This window comes from Mytilus edulis, chromosome 10, assembly GCF_963676685.1.
Source record: "Mytilus edulis chromosome 10, xbMytEdul2.2, whole genome shotgun sequence".
NCBI classification, from domain to species: Eukaryota; Metazoa; Mollusca; class Bivalvia; order Mytilida; family Mytilidae; genus Mytilus; species Mytilus edulis.
In genome coordinates this window covers 29,470,768-29,476,918 of record NC_092353.1, presented here as the reverse complement: position 1 = coordinate 29,476,918, position 6,151 = coordinate 29,470,768, and positions in this window count along the sequence as shown.

Below are 6,151 nucleotides of genomic sequence, written 5' to 3'. Positions count from 1 at the left end.
CTGAATTTCTACCAAACTTGGACAGAAGCTTGTTTATGATCATAAGAAAGTATCCAGAAGTAAATTTTGTAAAAATAAAATTCCATTTTTTCCGTATTTTACTTATAAATGGACTTAGTTTTTCTGCGAGGAAACATTACATTCACTCTGTGGTTAAAGTTTTTAAAATTTTAATAACTTTCATAAACTATCCTTGATTTGTACCAAACTTGGACAGAAGCTTGTTTATGATCATAAGATAGTATCAAGAAGAAAATTTTGTAAAAATAAATTTCCACTTTTCCGTATTTTACTTATAAATGGACTTATTTTTTTGGCCAGAAACAAAACATTCACTCTGTGGTTTAAGTTTTTAAAATTTTTATAATGTTCTTAAACTATCCTGGATTTCTACCAAACTTAGACATAAGCTTGTTTCTGATCATAAGATATTATTCAGAAGTAAATTTTGTGAAAAAAAAATTCACTTTTTCCGTATTTTACTTATAAATGGACTTAGTTTTTCTTCCAGTTAACATTGCATACAGTCTGCAGTTAAAGTTTATAAAACATTTATTAGATTCATAAACTATCCTGGATTTTTTACCAAACTTGGAAGCTTCTTTCAATCAAACGACAGTATCGAGAGGGAAATTTTTATTGATGTTTTTCCTCAATTTTGTTGAGTCTGCAATTAACAGCAAAAGTAGGCGAGACATTGGGTTCCGTGGAACCCCTACGAATTTTTTTGGTACAAATGTTTATCGAATAACATATTTTCAATAGGCTTTTTATACAGAGATTGGCAAAACCAAGAAATCAAATAATCACATACAATTTTTCGGCAATCCACGAAAATTCATACCAATGAAAATAAATGAATCCACAGTATCACTTTATTAACAAGAATTTTCCATTGTAGAAATCTTTTTTTTATCTAAACTTTTTTTAATTGTTATATTTGTATACATATTTGTGTTTTTATACAATAATTGTACTTCAGGTATTGTATTTTTGTGCCATATTAATTGCAGTTGTATGAATATTTGTATCATATAATAATGTTATGTTGTTTTTCTTCAATTTAATGCAAGTCATGCAATCTGTGTTTAATTTATATCACTCTCTTAAAGCACTAAAAGACTCATATTTGAAAAATGATGAGCTCTAAGCTTATCTAAGTGAAAACCCTGAAAGAATATGTATTCATCATAATTGACAATCTACCGATAATGTATAATCTGTTTTCACAATATCACACATTCCATTCTTTTAATGTCATTCCAAAATAATATATACCGGTAACATTTTATTTTGCTGAATCTAAAGATAGTAATAACATCTACCTATCTCAGAGAACATTTTTAAATTGCAAAATAAGATGACTCTGATTTCAATCAATTAATGTTTTAATTAACAAATAGTGGATGTAATTTTTCTTGAATCAATGTTGTAATCTACTGATTTATCTCACCAAACAAAAGTGATATGTGAAGTTTTGTACTATATTCATAATTACTTGCTATCATTGCATGCATATATTGGTGCATTTTTTGTATATAGAAGTCATCATCATACATGTATTTCACTTTAAATCTGTACATAGTTTGTTATGTATATTTTTATCATGTAAATGTATAATATATTTTTGTATATATTCTTATGAAGTGGAACTGCAACATCAGGTGTGTAGAAAGCTATTTAAAGTATAACCTGCTGATATGTAAAAATTTGACACTGGCCATGGGAGATAATTTGGGTTTAGTCAGGGGAGATAATTTGAAATTGGAGCATTCAAAAGCTGACATTATATGAACATTGTCAGTAATAAGCAGTTAAATGTAAATAGATACGTTCATCTATGCAAAAAAGTATCTGGTGTTTATTACAGTGAGTCTTGTTGATTTGTTCATTTTTGAAGTTAAGAATTAGCATACATTGAAAGAATATCATATACAGTTTTAATATAAAGTATATAATTTTATTATAAGACAGACAGGTCAGTTTGATCATGAGAAAAACTTTACCAAATATAAGAAATCACATGGAATTGACCATTGGTAAATATGCATATGGATTTAGTTGTAAATACTGGTATGCTTGAAGTGTAACGCATCCCTCTATTTTGATCAATTCGGAAAGTTAAAAAAAAAAAAGGTACAAAAATATAAATATTTATTATATATTTTAATCAAATGAAATTTTAAAATGTTAATTTTTAGATAATTTTATATTTATCATGTGTAGATGACTGTTAAAGCTTGTTTTAATTTCATGTCTATGAAAATAAGAATGATGATGTTCATAGTGATTTGCAGGCTAAAAAACATATTCAGTTGTTTAAAAAAGAACCAAAACACTGGTTTTTTATATGTAAATATATATTCTACAATATTTGAAAAATACTTTATGTTTTTATTTTTTTCTATGTTATTGAATGCATGTTTGATAATTAATAGTCGAGACAGTGTTTGTATCTAAAACTGTTATGGTATTGTTGGGATATATTAATTGACTTCTATAAAATTTATTCTTAATTGGTACTTACGCCTTCTAATATTTATATGATTCAAATTAGGCCAAGAAATTCCTGATCATAGATAATTTTAGCCAGAGACTGCAAATATTTAGTCTTACCTCACTTTATTTAAGTCACAGCCAAACTTAATATTTTGTCTAGGCACTAGACTCTAGGGCTTATAAATATTGCAAAAATGCTACAGGGTTATAATTGCAAATAATTTAAACTCGCATTTTGAAACTTTTTATATGAATTAAACAGGATTTTTCTCAATATTACAAAAATTAAAATCACATTTTAGTCGAAAATGACAAAATCGCAATAATTTCTGAATTTACAGTATTAATATTTACTGCAACCCTTCAATCTGATCGAAAATGTGTTGAATAATAGTATTGTAAAATTTCATTTATTTTGGTGAATAAACAAGACCAAAAATTTCATCAAAATGTACTTTTTCCTTTTGACAATTTAATTCTAAATTATTCTAAATTAAATCTGTTTGTCTGTTTGTCTGTCTGTCCGGCGTAAACATGTCGAACCGTAACTTGAGAACGACTTATCTAAAATTCATGAAACTAAATATAGTTGTTTTTTATGATGGTCAAATGATCTGTATATTTTTTGGTGAAAATGAGATTTAAACTTTTTGAGTTACGGCACATTGTAACTAAAACAGGGGTGTGTTTTTTTTCACATGTCGCACTGTATCTCAAAAACGATTCTTGATTATTGCTTAAAACTTTACACACTTCTTAGTTATGTTATTCTAATATCTGTATACTTTTTGGTGATGATTCAAAATTTCATTTTTGAGTTATTGAGTATTTTGTAAAAAAGGGGAGGTTTTTTTTTTACATGTCACGCCGTATCTCAAAAACAATGTATGATTATTGCTTGAAACTGTACACACTTCTTTGTTATATTAATCTAAAGATCTGTATACTTATGGTTTGATTCAAAATTTTATTTTAGTGATATTTGTAAAAAAAAAACCAGGGTGGGGGGGTTTCACATGTCCCGCTGTGTCTCAAAAACAATAAATGGTTATTGCTTAAAACTTTTCCAGAAACTATTTATGATTATTGCATAAAACTTCCACACAAGACGTCAGGCATATCATGCGCTCATGGCGCAGCTGTTTATTTGTTTTTGTCAAAGTCTGCATACTTTTATGTAGAACATTTGTATTTCTTTAAACTTTTAAATTCGTTGTTTCCAACAAATATTAATGAATCCACAGTATGTACTTTCATGTAATAAACCTTACAATTAAAACCAAAAATGTAAGTTAATGAGTTAAATTCAATCAAGGTTGTACTGCTACTCTAAATACAAATATCTGCATTGTATAAATAAATACATATCAAGTTGTTCATTCTTTTTTAATGTTATTTTTGTTAGTAATTTATAATAATAAAAAAAAAAATGATATGACCAATTTGTTCTTTGTTTAAATGGTAACTGGAAAAGTAAATTCTAGCCAGCCTCAATAAATTGTGATATCATTTTATAAGAAAAAAGATGAACACACATTGAAATTTAAAAACCATTGATCAAATAGTTCTCTAAAAAGAGGTGAAAGATACTAGGACATTCAAACTCATAAATCAAAAAGGAACTGACAACGTCATGGCTAAAAAAACTAGAGGCTCTCAAGAGCCTGTGTCGCTCACCTTGGGTCTATGTACATATCAACAATGGACACAGATAAATTCATGACAAAATTGTGTTTTGGTGATGGTGATGTGTTTGTAGATCTTACTTTATTGAACATTCTTGTTGCTACAATTATCTGTATCTATATGAACTTGGCCCAGTAAATTACAGTGAAAAATATTTTCTCAAAATTTACAAAAATTTATGACTATTGGTCTATGTGAATATTAAACAACAAAGGGCACAGATGGTAACATGACAAAATTGTGTTTTGGTGATGGTGATGTGTTTGTATTGAACATCATTGCTGCCTACAATTATCTCTATCTATAATGAACTTGGCCCAGTAGTTTCAGTGGAAAATGTTAGTAAAAATTTACAAAGTTTATGAAAATGGTTGTAAATTGACTATAAAGGGTAATAACTCCTAAAGGAGTCAACTGACCATTTCGGTCATGTTGACTTATTTGTAAATCTTACTTTGCTGAACATAATTGCTGTTTACAGTTTATCTCTATCTATAATAATATTCAAGATAATAACCCAAAACAGCAAAATTTTCGAAAAATTACCAATTCAGGGGCATCAACCCAACAACGGGTTGTCCGATTCATCTGAAAATTGCAGGGCAGATAGATCTTAATCTGATAAACAATTTAACCTTGTCAGATTTGCTCTAAATGCTTTGGTTTTTGAGTTATAAGCCAAAAACTGCATTTTACCCTTATGTTCTATTTTTAGCCATGGCGCCCATCTTAGTTGGTTGGCCAGGTCACCAGACACATTTTTTAAACTAGATACCCAATGATGATTTAGGCCAAATGTGTTTAAATTTGATCAAGTAGTTTCAGAGGAGAAGATTTCTGTAAAAGATTACTAAGATTTACGAAAAATGGTTAAAAATTGACTATACAGGGCAATAACTCCTAAAGGGGTCAACTAACCATTTCGGTCATGTAAACTTATTTGTAAATCTTACTTTGCTGAACATTATTGCTGTTTACAGTTTATCTCTATCTATAATAATATTCAAGATAATAACCAAAAACAGCAAAATTTCCTTAAAATTACCAATTCAGGGGCAGCAACCCAACAACAGGTTGTCCGATTTAGCTGAAAATTTCAGGGCAGATAGATCTTAATCTGATAAACAATTCAATCCCTTGTCAGATTTGCTCTAAATGCTTTGGTTTTTGAGTTATAAGCCAAAAACTGCATTTTACCCTTTGGTTGGTCGGGGAACCGGACACATTTTTCAAACTTGATACCCCAATGATGACTGTGGCCAAATTTTGTTACAGAGAAAATTTCTGTAAAGTTAACAACTATGCTTTATGCCGGTAGATGTACGCCAAGTGATGAGAAAATCTCACTCGGCCCTATGGGCCAGGTGAGCTAAAAATCATTATACCCCTATGTGGGGCATTAAAATGCAATCTTTCAGTACGGTGGAAACTAGATGTTTTGTGTAACATAAATAAATTTGAACAGTGTAATACAACATACTAATGGTATGGCTTGGGGTGTATGGTTTACTAGTTTTTTGTGCAATCATAATGCAAATTATACAAAATAATGCATTAATTGATCAAAAATAAGCATTTGGCATTAAGTGTTTATTGCAGATTTGATTGTTTCTGTTAACTTTATCCTCTACATTTATAAACTTTGGATGATTTAGAGCTTGACATATTTTAAGAATGTCTTGTCTATTTTTGAAGACTGTAGTTTGCCCTGTATTTCTTTTGTTTGTTATTAGGTTGCTGTCTTATTGGTGTATACAAGTCTTCATTTATTCATAATGACAGAGTTCTTCAAAAGTGGTGGTCTGAGGGATTTGACCACCAAAATTTACAAAGGACCGACATAATTTTGGTATTTAGTAATAGAAATAGTAGTGAGGACCAGCAGTTTTTCTTTAGAAACCACCAGATACAAAAGGATTTTGAGAATTCTGATAATGATCCTGATCTATATGAAAAACAATACAAT